Source organism: Aethalodelphis obliquidens, unplaced genomic scaffold (assembly GCF_003676395.1).
Source record: "Aethalodelphis obliquidens isolate GAN/ISIS:26980383/991018 unplaced genomic scaffold, ASM367639v1 scaffold21, whole genome shotgun sequence".
Taxonomy (NCBI): domain Eukaryota; kingdom Metazoa; phylum Chordata; class Mammalia; order Artiodactyla; family Delphinidae; genus Aethalodelphis; species Aethalodelphis obliquidens.
The window spans coordinates 14,294,544-14,307,859 of NW_020837965.1; the positions used below are offsets into that span (position 1 = coordinate 14,294,544).

A 13,316-nucleotide genomic window follows, 5' to 3' on the forward strand; every position below is an offset into this window, starting at 1 on the left:
GAGATTGAAGAGATTTGAAGAGATACAGGTATCCCCTGCTTTTCCAAAGTTTGCTTTATGCCACTTCCCTTTTACAAAAGACCTATTTTAGTACTTGTTTCACTAACAGAAAGAAATCCAAAGCTCTTTGCTTTTACAAGAAAAGGCAAAAAGCGAAAAGAGCGTTCATTTTTTTGCAGCAAATACCCCAGCAGCAAGGGGGGGGGGCCCACCAAGCTACTTCCCCAGGAACCACACTCAGCATCTCAGCATCAAACCGCTAGAGCTCTGAACTGTGTCTGTGTCTGTGCTTTACCCTAATTTACTTTGTGCATCCGTTAGCAAGGTGCATCCTACGAAAGGTTTCATAGGAATGCTCTATTTTCAGACAGTGGGGGGAAACCCTGTACGTCAACCAAATGTCACATGTGGACCTTCTTTGGACTCTAATTTGAAAAAACCACTGCTAATTTTTTTTTTTTAAACAGGCGATCAGATAAATTCTAAAACAGACTGGATTTTAGACATAGTAAAGAATCATGGTTAATTTGGTTTAGGAGTGATAATGGTTTCGTGGTGCGGGGCGGGTGTCTGTGTGTGTTTGAGAGTTCTTACGTATTAGAGATACATTCTGAAATATCTGTAGATACAACAATACACTGCCTGGGATTTGCTTTAAATAATGGGGGTGTGGGGGTGTGTGAGAAGGGTCAGGGGGAGGTCAGATGAAACAAGATAGGTCACATGTTAATGACACATACGGTTTGTGGACTCCCATGACGGTTACATGGTACACTGAAGTCCATTATACTACAGTATTAACATCTTCCAGAATACAAAGTATAAGGAAGGCAGACTTTATAAGCCCAGCTGAAGAGTTTGATCTTGGTCCTCTAAGCGCTGCTTCTGAAAATTTCAGTGTAAAAAAGAAGCATTTGGGGAGTGTGCTTAAATGCAGATGCCCAGGCGGCACCACCAGAAGTCTGGGCTAAGGCTCAGGAATCTGCATTTCTAATAAACACTCTAGATCATTCTAGGTTGGTGGTCAGAGCCACACTCTGAGATCAACCACTCCAGGTAACAGGAGCCACTATAGGGCTGTGAATTAAATAAGCCCTCTGGCAGCCCTGTTTCGACGGACTTGAGGGGACACAGTAAAGTACCACCCAGCAAACAAGGAAGATCAGCAGTTGTAGGGTTAGAGAGGAAGGGACGGCCAGAGAGACTTGAAGGAGGCAGAATCAGGAGACGTTTGTAACTGACTGGGTACGGAGTTGAAAAAGAGGGAAGCATCAGGGATGACCCCAGAGTGTCCACAAGGACCCCGTCTTATACCTCTGGGTCCCCCACAGCATCTAGCGCAATGCCCTCCACATTCCAAAGGCTCAAGGTAGTTGAATGAACAAAGGAATGAAAGAAATCACCTATTGGACCCTGTTTCCCATAGAACTAAAGGGTTAATATTACTGTATTTACCTACAATGCCAAAGGGGAAAAGATGTTACCGCCTGAAACCAGAAGAGGGAAAGATCCACCCGGACACCAAAAAATGATTAAATCCACAGGGCAGTGCCGAGTGGGTGGGTCGCTCGTTTCATTCCTCTATAAACTCTAGGAATTCCAGAATGGTCAGGTCATGCCTAGGAACTGGTGGCACCAACAAATAAAAGCAAGGATCAGTGAAAACAGAATTCATTAAATAAAAATAAGAGCAAAACACTTAAAATGAAAAATAAGTTGCAGAGTGTTTGTTGTTTATAAACCTGGCCCAAGTTAGTTAAACCTACTGAAAATCAGTCAGAGCTGGCCATGGTCTTTTTCTCCATAAATCTCTGGGCAGCAGGAAGTTCTGCAGCAGAGGACAGGGCTGCTGCCAAAACCTTGAAGACATAAGCAAGAATCACTTGCCTCCAGCCCTGGGTTTGCTCAGAAATGTCTAAGGGCTCTCCCCCGCTTTAGGAGCAAAGTCTAAACTCCTTGGCGTGGCACTCAAGACCCCCAAAGTCCAGTTCAACTGACCTTTCCAAATCTATTTCCCTCTCTATCCCACAGGAGCCCTCTGCTTCTGGCAAAAGCAGAAGCCCCAGATCTTGGTTCAACACCTGGCTGGGTCACTTCACTGGCAAGCCAATGAATTTCTTTGAGCCTCAGTTTCCCCACTTATAAATAGAACATAGTATCTACTTTTACAGTTGTTGGAAAGCTACAAGATCATGGATGCAAATGCCTCACACAATTACAAACAGCCCCCAAACAGACCTGTGAAAATGTCAGTTCCCGGTTTCAGATCCAGTCTTCCCCAAATGTATTCCCACCCCCATGTCCAACCTAACCCTAATGACTCCAGTGACCTCCTATCTCCCTGTTACCAGCCCCAGTCCTGGCCACCCAGCTAATGAAATTCCATCTCCTCTCTGGGATTTCTCCCATGGCTCTGCTAACCCTCAGGGATCATTTTCTCCTTTGGATTCCCAAACCATGTAATTCTGGCCATTGGACAATCAATCCCTTGGCAATTAGCAAATGATACTTTCCTGGTCTCTTTTTATCTTTGCCCAGTCTACTCCACCAGAGTTTCATAATCTCTTTGTATCTCCAGTCCCCGGCATGAAGTAATTATATTTTTTCCCCCATTTTGAACATCTCAATGTGATGACAGGGGCTGGTAGACAATGGTTATTATTATTAGCAAGAACCATTACCCAATCTCTTGTTCTTGAAAATCAGGACAACTTGTGTTGGATAGATGACATTTACTCCTGTCTGGAACAGGGGGCTAGAGTTCATCATTTTTGGTAATCAATCAACCCTGTGATTACAGGCAATTTGAGGGCAGCTGGCAGGAAAAAGTAGCCACCAAAGAAAAACTTTGCTAGTTTGAGAACCACCAGCCCCAAATCTACGGAAATGAAACGCAAGAAAGATGAAGTCATCACAGAGACCATTAATGAAGGGAGGCTCAAGACAGTCCCCGAATTCTCGGTGTGAAAATCTCCATTATCTGTTGGAGAGACGCTGAGGGGACACAAAGGGAAGTGGAAATCACAAAACACTTCAGAGTTATTTATTATTTTTCTTTGCATTATTAAAATGTTTCCAAAGACCAAAGGCTTTCCAGACAAGTTTTTGTTGCAGGCATGTTTCAAGCCCAAGCCCAGTCCCCACCCCAGATGAAGCGATGGTCCCAGCAGCTGCCTTGATCCAGGGGACCCTGCCCATGTTGTGACCAGGGCTGAACATCTGATTCAGGGAGGACAAGTCTGTGACTCTGAAACGATGACAAGGACAATGCACAGAGACGACGGGCACTGGGGCCATCACATCGCAAGGGTTGGTGTCGACACGCCACCTCATCAAGCCAGTGGTGTGAGGAAGCGGAAACCAAGAGCCACACGGGGGAAGCCAGGCTACTAAGAGGAGACTGGAACGGATCTCCACAGAATGGCAGGGATGAGCATCCGTGTGGCCACAGAGGGACAGAGGGAGCAGTTCCAATCGCCATGGACCCCAGATGTGCTTTACCGCTTGTCACCACTGGTCCATGGGACTATTACGTCCTTGGGAGGACTACTCTTCTACTTAAGGCAACTTGAGGGACTCTGTTTTCCTTGCAACCAAATGCACCCTGACGAGGACATTCTCCTTAAATGAAACTAAATAAATTCCACCAGGAGATCCCTCTTAGAATCTATTTCAACTGACAGCAACTACTTTTGCCTCATTTATTACCTGGGTAAGCCCTTCCTCCTGGAAGCGGGAGGGGCAGCGATCTCTTTTAAAGCAGGACTGATTTTACACTAGCAGGGCCAGCGTGTGCAGTCCTACAAATACAGCGCCCTACACGATACATCGAAACTAGTTTGGTCAGCTTATCCATTCCCGGAAAGCAGGGGAGCCACCACATCAGCAACTCCGTTGCTAAGGCAACTGCTTACTTACCATATCAAATGCAAACTCGTTGCTATGGAGACACATATACAAGAAAAATTCCTCTCTCCAGCCAGAGACCAGATGGCAGGGAACTCGCCAAAGCCATGGGTTAGGGGGCTCTACTAAATGGGATGTTTAGCGGAGTGCATTTTTCTCATCATATCAGAGATGCCACTGGCCCTGAACACATTTAGAAGTTATACCCTCGTTACAAGGAGCAAAAATTGTTCTCTTCTGCCTACAAAACTACAGGCAGTAACTACCATAACTACAAATAAGTTATTTTTGAAATAATTCGGAGTTTCTCCCTCTAAATATAAACCGCTTTTGTTTTTATTCGCCATGTTGAATATACCCCAAAATGAATTTTCTTGTCAAACACTAATGGAAATATAATTTCCTACAGAACTAAAATAGAGGTTTGATTTCAGCTCCTCTCTGATGGAGAGGTAATCCAGAAATCCTCTTTAGTTTCCACCAAATAAACGCTAATGCGTCCCAGATTCATAACTCTACTCCGACTTCTCTAGTGAGCTTGAAACTCACATACCAAACTTCCAACTTGATAGCCCCACCTAGATGTTCAAAAGTCATCTCAAATTTAACATGGCCAAAATAGTATTTTTTGCTCTAACCCCCATCTCACTTCCCAACCCACGTTTGCACATACACCTTCATCTGCAAATCCCAATCCTGGTCTAAGCCAGCATCATTTCCATCATCTCTAACCTGTACCACAGGAACAAGCCCCAAACAGATGTTTCCCCCTCCAGTCCCTTTGAACACCTCATTCTCCCCTCACTGACGTACTTCCTACAGGCCTTCTTTCTGTTACTTGTACATTTCAAGCCACTGCCACCTCAGGGCCTTTGCACATGCTGTTCTCTCTGTCCCAAGTTTTTGCTCGGCTGCATCCCTCTTGCCATTCAAGGCGTGGCCCAGTCAGCTCCTCCAGGAAGCCTGCCTCTCTCCTCCCCACCCCTCTCTGGTACATTATCCCATTTTACTGTCTTCACTGCATGTGTCATCATCTGATACAGTACCTATGTGTCCATGTATGGATCTACTGTTTAACACGTGCCTCCCTGTCACCCTCCCTGTCCCCACCCCATGGATGGTCCAGGAGAAATGTGAGGGACCATCACAGGTCACCACTGTATCCCCAGCACCCAGAACAGTGCCTGGCCCTCCACAAACACATGGCACAGATGAACCACCGCTGAAAATACTTCTACGATGAAGGAGAAGTACTTCTACATCTTTTTGTGAGGAGTCGATTTTTTACTTTGCAAAGTAAGGCTTCCGTAGGGTCTCAGAACTGTGGCTGCGAATGCAGGTTCTCACTTTACATGACTGCATCTAGGGAAGATTCTAGAAGGAACTCAGCATTCCGTGAAGTATTCCGGGAGTACTTGGCGTGACTCGGCACCCCAGCTCTGTGCCACACTGCCTGTCCTCTGGTGCCACGAGACTGGATTTTCTTCTCCTTCCACGACAGCCATGACTGGAGTCAGCGCTCACCTGACTTGGCCTTTTCTTCTAAAAACAAAGTACGTATGTACAAGTGTTCTGCTAGCTGACTGTTTTCTATCTAATGACATCAGTTAAATCATTTATGGGTCCTGTCCCTCAAGGATGACAGTCACCGCTTTCTATGAGGCCCTTCACAGAGCTCCAATAAGTGGAAGGCAACACTGACCTTGACCTCACTGGGCCCAGAGGGGACCCCGCACAAACCCTGTGGGGACAAAAGGAGGAAAAGGAAGGGTAACTGGAGAGCCTGTTCCCCTGAGCAGCAGCACAGTCCCTCTGCCAGTATTTACTGGTCTCCTGCTGAGTTCACAAGCAAAGGTGCTCAAACAGCACGCGTGCACACACACCCAGACACAGACACACACACGTAAATCAAAGACTTCATTCTCTTCTTGGAACTGTCAGTAACCTCGCACAGCAAACCATCAAGTTATTATTAAAAGAACTACTTTACGTTCCTCCCTACCTTCAACCATATATTTCCCTTGCTTTTCTTCTTATCACACCTGCCACAGACTACATCTTCACCTCTATCAAGCTATTGCTTTTGAAGATATTAAATGCAATTTAACCAGAATATCTGGAAGCAAAATGCTGATTAACTGGAATATTTGAAAAACGGGTCATCATCTCTGCTTTAAGTTACAAGAGCAATTTAAATTTCCCCCTTTAGCATCCTAGCTCCCCACCAATTCCTCATACTCATTTACATAACCTCTCCGACCACCCATTTCTCTCTTTCCTTTTCTCTGATACTGTTCCAACACATCCCTTGGGTCCAGCAACATGCATCTCCTAGACCGCCTAGACTTCTGTGACAGAAAATCTCAGGCTTGCTTAGTAAGAGAACCAGCATTTTATTTGCGATTGCAATGGGCTCAGCTAAAAGACTACATTCCCCAGCCTTCTTTGCTGCCAAGAGGGGTCATGTGGCCAGGTGCTAGCCAATAAGATGAAAGCAGAGTGCGGCGGCTGGGGGGGGGCGCTGTTTCTGGAAAAGGTCCTTAAAATTGGTAACTCAATGGAATCTCTTTTTGTCCTTCCCTGCATACCCCTTTCTGCTTCCTAAAATGAGAACAAGCTAGCAGATGCCATCTTGGACCATAAGAAGACTTTGAGAATGGAAACCAGCAGTGTATTAAGCACAGTAGAGCAGAAAGATAAACGGAATGTTGATCTCTGTCCAATACCTCAAGACTTACTTTATGTGACAAAGCAATGCACTTCTAGCTTAATTCACTGTTATTTGGAGTTTCTATTTATAATAGAAACAGTCAAACCTCATCCTAACTACTCCATTCTTGGAGGTCTCATGTTCATTCATGCTTTGTTAACAATGTATTCAAGTGCCCCCCGCCCCGCCCCCCCTAAGGAATATTCAAACCTTGTCCGTTACTGTCTTTTATCTCAGCTCCAAGTGCCCCTCGTTGCGGAGGGGAAGCCTCCTTGACTGACCTCAATGACACCAATCACTTACTGATCTGGTACACTTCTCATATCTGTGACGGTTTACTCTTCTTTATTTATATTTTTATAATGTCTCCTATTTCACTGGAATGTAAACTCCTAAAAGGCAAGAACCAAATCTCGTTTTCAATTTTAACCTTTGATATCACCAAACAATTCTATTGAATAAAGTAACTAATAAGCAGAAGGTGCTTGAAGCCCCTGAAATTATAGGCAATGAGATACTGGTGTCCTACTAACAGGGAGGCATTCCACAGGAGCGGCGGGATGCAATTCCTACTGTCTGAAAACTTTAAGCCAGTGTTGAAGCAAATGTAGCCAAGATAAATTCTTACAGGGCTGGTTGGATGTATTCATTGAGAGAAGCCGCAAAAAAGTTAAAAGCGACAAGGGTGGAGAACAAGAATTAAACACTTTAAGGGGTCCACGAATCCCAAATCTGCAAACAAAAGACCAGCCTAATAAACACAGTATCATCGAAACGAACATTACATTAGCTTTTAAATATATCATCATCTGTTTCAAGTGCAAAAATGTCCACTGGGAAGGAGACAGAATTTTCTAAAAAATCTACAATCTGCCATCATATTGCTAAAGCTTAAGAGCATTAAGATGGCCAAGGGCTCCATGAGAGGATACCGATTAATCCCAACAACCCATCACTATTTGTGAAAGAAGCGAAACACATGACTTTCAAATAGGAGATCGGTGTGCCAACTTCCTATATTATTTAGCACAGAGAATTATCCTGCAGCTAAAGTGATTTCAAAGGGAAATCCTAGAGCCTCTTCAGCTCAACAGGGGAGGTTCTGAGAATAATTTCTTGCTGGTTGCATATCCAGCCAGTACGTCAATGAAGAAGCATCTCATAGACCTACCTAGGGACTACCAAGCCCTACTTTGCAAAATGATATTGGACAGATACATTAATGGGGCCCTGTGATCCCAAAGAACCAAGCTTTCCAGAACACGTGTATAGACCCTCATCAAGGTCAACAGCAGGGGAGTCACTGTGAGGACTAGAAAAGCAGGGTATCCTTGAAATGGAAGGGCCAGAAAAGCAATGATGTGAGAAACCAGAAACAGATAAGTAAAAGGGGGAGAGAGAGCTGAAAGAAGGGCTTCTGCTGGTGAATTCCGTTAGCCAGAAGGAATTTCTGCAGGTGGGGCTCACTGGACCACGAAGTCTTTCTAGGCCATGGCCACATACATTCAATCTTGCACCCTTTTAGCACTTCGTATAGTTAAGTATAGTACGTACTGAGCACAACAGGTGCTTTAAAAAGTTTGTCGAATGAATGAATGAGCAATGAACAGCTGGCAAGAGCAAGACAACAGAAATGTCCCCCCAGCCAAAGCATCTATGCCTGGAAGAATCAAGACAGAGCAGTGCCTGGAACAAATGGGCAAGATCGGCGGGGCAGCGTGGCCGAAGGCAGTACATAGATTTTTTGGCCTCACTGAGGATGCTGGTATGAAGTGCTTCCTATTCCAGGGCCTGTGACATGGGGGTATGTTTATTTCAGGGCCCCCAGAGACGGCCTGAAAGGCTGGTAACGTCTCAGCCTTCCAAGGCTACACAGCCTATAGCATAGACAATGGAAAGCAGCCTGCCAGGGAGTGGGCGCTGGTGAGAAAGAGGCTGTGTTCCTACTGCTGTCCAGGGCAGCGCCAGCGCAGGGACAAACGGGACCGTCACTTGCCCCAGAGGCCACGGAAGAATCTTATACACTTCATCTCATTTTTGCATGTCCTACCATCGAACATTACCCTGATTTTTAGTAATTTACTCATCAGGACAGAACTGCACAGTTTTTCAAAGAGCATCATTTATCCCCACTCCCCAAAACATAATAACAGTAGTAGTTACGGGCTTTCTTCTTCCTAAAATGACCATCACAGGAATGGGGGCTATTTCATGGGAAAGGGAAATGCTGCGGTCGCACCCCCAAGAGGAGGGAATGAGAGCAACTGTGATATGGGGGTGTTGCCATATAAGAGGTGCTCCATTTTCAAAACTGCCTTTGAAAAAGAATTTCATCTACCAGGATGGAAAAGCGAACACCAAGGGGGCTGGGAATTAGAGGGAGAACTTGTATAAACAGTGTCTAGGCAGGGAGAAGGGGCTTTGAACTTGGGCCAGACCTCAGTGGAGGGGACCTGGGAGGCAGGGGGCCTGGGAAGAGCCTGGAAACAGGGAGCTGGAGGGTCACGATAGGCTTCGTGCAAACGCCGACACCCTTCCAGCTGCTTGACAAGGACAGAGCTTGGCCCCGTCCTGACAGCACAAAAGTATTCTCTATATTTACCCTTCTCTATCCTGTACCTGCAGAGTAAATTCTGAGTTTATCTGGGTTATTTTAATTCCCCTGTAACTCATGATCATAGGCTACTTTGGGGAAGCACATAGAGATCATCTACAGCAGCGTCTACACTGAGAACGTGTGCTCAGGCACCAGAGTTAACTTCAGCACATGCCGTTTAGATTTGCAGGGAATTCAGGTGAATTCCTATTATGCTACTTACTAGCTGCGTGACCTCCAGCAAGTTGCTTAACCACTCTGAGCTTAACTCATCATCTATTTTAAGAATGAAACTAGGGCCTACCTCACAGGGTTGTAGTGAGAAAGAAATGATATATTGGGAAAGCACAAAGAAAGTGTTCCACAGTAAGTCCACTATTGTTATTATAATACACCAGTGGGTCTGCACCTTTCCAGGGTCAGAGGTCCCATTAAGAACCTAAAAACTGAGCAAACAAAATCTTGAGATCCTCTAGGAAAATGCATGGTCACGTGACATGTTGTCAATAATTTCAGGCTGTTTGCAAAGCCTCTGACATTCACAGAGCCCAAATTAAGAAGCTTCAGGTAACAATAAACTCTTGCTTCTATAGCTGAGAAAACTGAGGCCCAAGACAGCCATGTACCTCCAGCATCAAAACTAGAACCAGGTATCTTGGCTTCCAATCCAGGCCTCTTTCAACCAAGACAAGCTGCTTATGTTTACAAGCTAAAACTGTACTTAAAGCACTCAGCCCTGGATATAATAAACATATTTCTGTACACTGTTTCCTTTATAAACCCTGTTATGACAACAATGTGTTTTGTTAAAGTGTCAAGCGGGGAAGTAAAGAAAAAGCAGAGAAACAGCAAACACACACCCCTGAGCCATTATAATCCAGTTTATAAAAAAATAAAAAGTACACTTTACTTCTCATTTACAAATACTCGGAGAGGTTAGTACATGCTAATCTTACGGTTCCAACTGAGAACTGTATTTAGGAAATAACAAAACTTAATCCCAGACTTTGGACCTCAATCTTGATTGATGTGGGCAAAGGGCATCCACAGATGAAACCGTAAGATGAAAGGCTTACGGGGACTTTGCAGAGGAGGAAGCAGCCGACTCTACGTGAACCCACAACACGAGCGCAGCGTCCCCAGGAGTGGGTCAACCAGCCTTCCTGATGTGAGGAGGCACGAGACTCGTCTATAAAGTATTCCTGAGGGAAAACAGCCGGAATGGGATCTAGCCTTTTAGCACTTACTTCCATTTCACAGAATATATGCACGAGGGGACAGAGGAACAAGCTTCACGAAACCCCAATGAAGCAGACGTATTACGTGGAGGGGTCTATTGGACAAGGAAGGGGCAGGGGTCTGCCGTGGACGGAAACAGGCTGAAGAAACAAAGCCAAATGCAATGTGTAAACAATGTTTGGATCCTTATTCAAACAAACATTTTGTAAGCCAGCCAGGATATCTGAACACAGATCTGCCTTTAGGTGATACCAAAGAACTGTTCACTTTATCAGAGGTAACACTGGCATTGTGGTTATGGAAACCGTTCTTACGCACACTAAAATATGTTGGGATAAAATGACATGAGGGCTAGGATTTGCTTCAAAATACTTAAGCAACAGCCAAAAAAAAAAGAAAAAATGAACAAAGTAAGAGAGGCAAGCCCTTGTTAACTACTAAATCTGGTGCGGGCAGTGATGGTGGTTATACAGAGTCACTGTACTACTGTATGCAGTCACTACCATACAGTGACTGATTCCACCGTATATGCTTGAAATTTTCCATGATTGGAATAAAAACAAAAACAAAACAAACAAACAAAAAAAACCGCTATCTCTCAAAGTCCTATTAGAGATAAAACAGGAAGAAAAAAAAAAAAACCTCTCTTCTCACCTAACTTACCCATTCATGAGAATATGTCCTTGACGAAATCTCAGCACTGGAAAGAACCCAAAAGGGGATCTAGTTCAGGGATTCCCAAATCTGGCTGTAAGTCAGAAATACCTATGAAGCTTATGAGAATTTCAGTTTTCCCCAGCCCACCTCAAACCCACTGAATGAGAGTCTCCAGGAAGGGGCCGAGAAGCGGCGGTGGTGTGTAAGTGCTGCAGGTGATTCTGGTGCCACCCAGGTTGCTCCCTCTCTAGCACCCCACCAAGCAGCCGTGCAGCAGGGGACTGTCCCGAGCCCCCAGGGACAAGGATCACACCACATTCTGCATTCTCATGCTTATGCCACGCTTAAAACCGTGTCCCACACTTTTAAAAAGAAAACAAAAAGCGGAATGGCTAACTCTGCAAACACAGCTCGCAAGGCTTCCATCCTCCCCTTCCCCTGGCATCTTTCTCACCAACATTTGGGCACATTTAGTCACTGTGTTGCAGCAGAACCTCAGCACGGGAGCTACAGCCAAGTAAAATCCTCTGGGAAAACATGAGCTTACCTGAGAGCCCGAGGAGCTTCCCCTGGGCAGAGTGTGAGGGAAATGCCTTTGCCTTACTCAGCTGGCCACCGGAGAAAACCACAAATGAAGGGGTCGAGACCAGTGCCTGAGGGTACCCGGGAGTCTGCCCCTCTCAGGGCAGCCAGCAGCTGGCCCCAAGGTTATCCGAGGAAAGAGGAGTAAAATGGGGAGTTCACACACCTTGCTTTGTTCTCACAGCATCACAAACCCCGGGAACAAACTCCCAGCCACACAAGTGACTGGCATCTGATCAGAAACATGTTAATACAGGTCGGTACGCCCAGGAAGCCAGAACTCAACATTTCACAAGATAAACAAACTCGAGCCCTTAAAACCATTCCCTTTCTACAGGCGCTATCTGCAGAATGACAACCATCACCCCAGGAAAACACGACTCCCAGAGCGGGGCAGGGGGGTGCAAGGGGGTGACGGCGCTCCTGCCAGAGTGCTATCCAACGCCCGCCTGTCACTCCCCAGGCTGATGAATAATACTCCCGAGTCTCTCTGCATACTTTGGAGCTGGTCTTGTTTAACATTTCAGAGTGTGCATTTGCTAAATTACTATTATGTGCCCCGGCGTGATGACAAACACGCCGACCCAGGCATGTGGTAACTTGCAGAATCATTTCACACCAACTTAAAGCCCTGATCATTGCTTCATCAGGGACGTGCTGCTCTGGCGGACCTGACAGCCCTTTCTTCTCTACCTTCTAACCCTGGAATCGCTTCCCAAGATTTTCCCTTTCTTGAGCACCCACCCATATGGAAGTTTTTAAGACCACAGACTTGGTTCTTTACAGGGGAGAGACGAATTTTCTCTAAGTTCAAGGAATGATCTTAAAACACTCAGCAGAGCCAAGTCCGGAGGTCGGTCTTAGGATGCCCATGCTCGGATGCGGAGGGGAGGACAGCAAGTGATGGACACCTGGGGACAGCAGCAGTGCCCCGCGATTGTTACAGTTACATAAAAATAAGGACGTAACTGGGAAGGCAGGGCCCAGAGCACTCAGGAGTGTTCACACTTGCACGCTGGATCCAGGCACCACCTGCACCCACGATCAGCGGCAAAGCTCCGCAGTTTCCACATCTTTCCTCTTCCTGGGCAACACCCTCCTCAAACCCTGCATGCCCACACTCCATCTTTTTTTTTTTTTTTTTTTTTTTTTTTTTTTTTGGTTTTTTTGCCTCTCCCCCCCGCGACCTCTCCCGCCCCGGAGTACAGGCTCCGGACGTGCAGGCCCAGCAGCCATGGCTCACAGGCCCAGCCGCTCCGCGGCATGTGGGATCCTCCTGGACCGAGGCACGAACCCACGTCCCCTGCATCGGCAAGCGGACTCCCAACCACTGCGCCACCAGGGAAGCCCCCACACTCCATCTTAACATAAACTCTGGGTGAACAGCATCTGCAGACAAACGTGTCCAGTGGCAGCAAGGAAAAATAGGGCTTCACCACGGCCACAGTCGTAGTCTTCCAGGCCAAGGACAAGTAGAATCTTCTCAGGCTCAAGATTCAACTGGAAGCACATACCTGTTCCTGGAAAGAAAGAAATGAAAGGCCCCAACCCTGCACAGCTGATGAGCCCACTCCAGAGGGGTCCTGAGACCGAACCTGAACTTTAAAAAGGTTGGAAAGCAGACCG

The 13,316-nt window shown here is 46.1% G+C and overlaps 1 protein-coding gene across 8 annotated transcripts in view; it reads right to left on the reverse strand.

The window, feature by feature from the left end:
• FOXN3 (forkhead box N3) overlaps positions 1–13,316 on the reverse strand; it is a 400,895-nt gene that overhangs the window by 219,089 nt on the left and 168,490 nt on the right. The window lies entirely within an intron of this gene.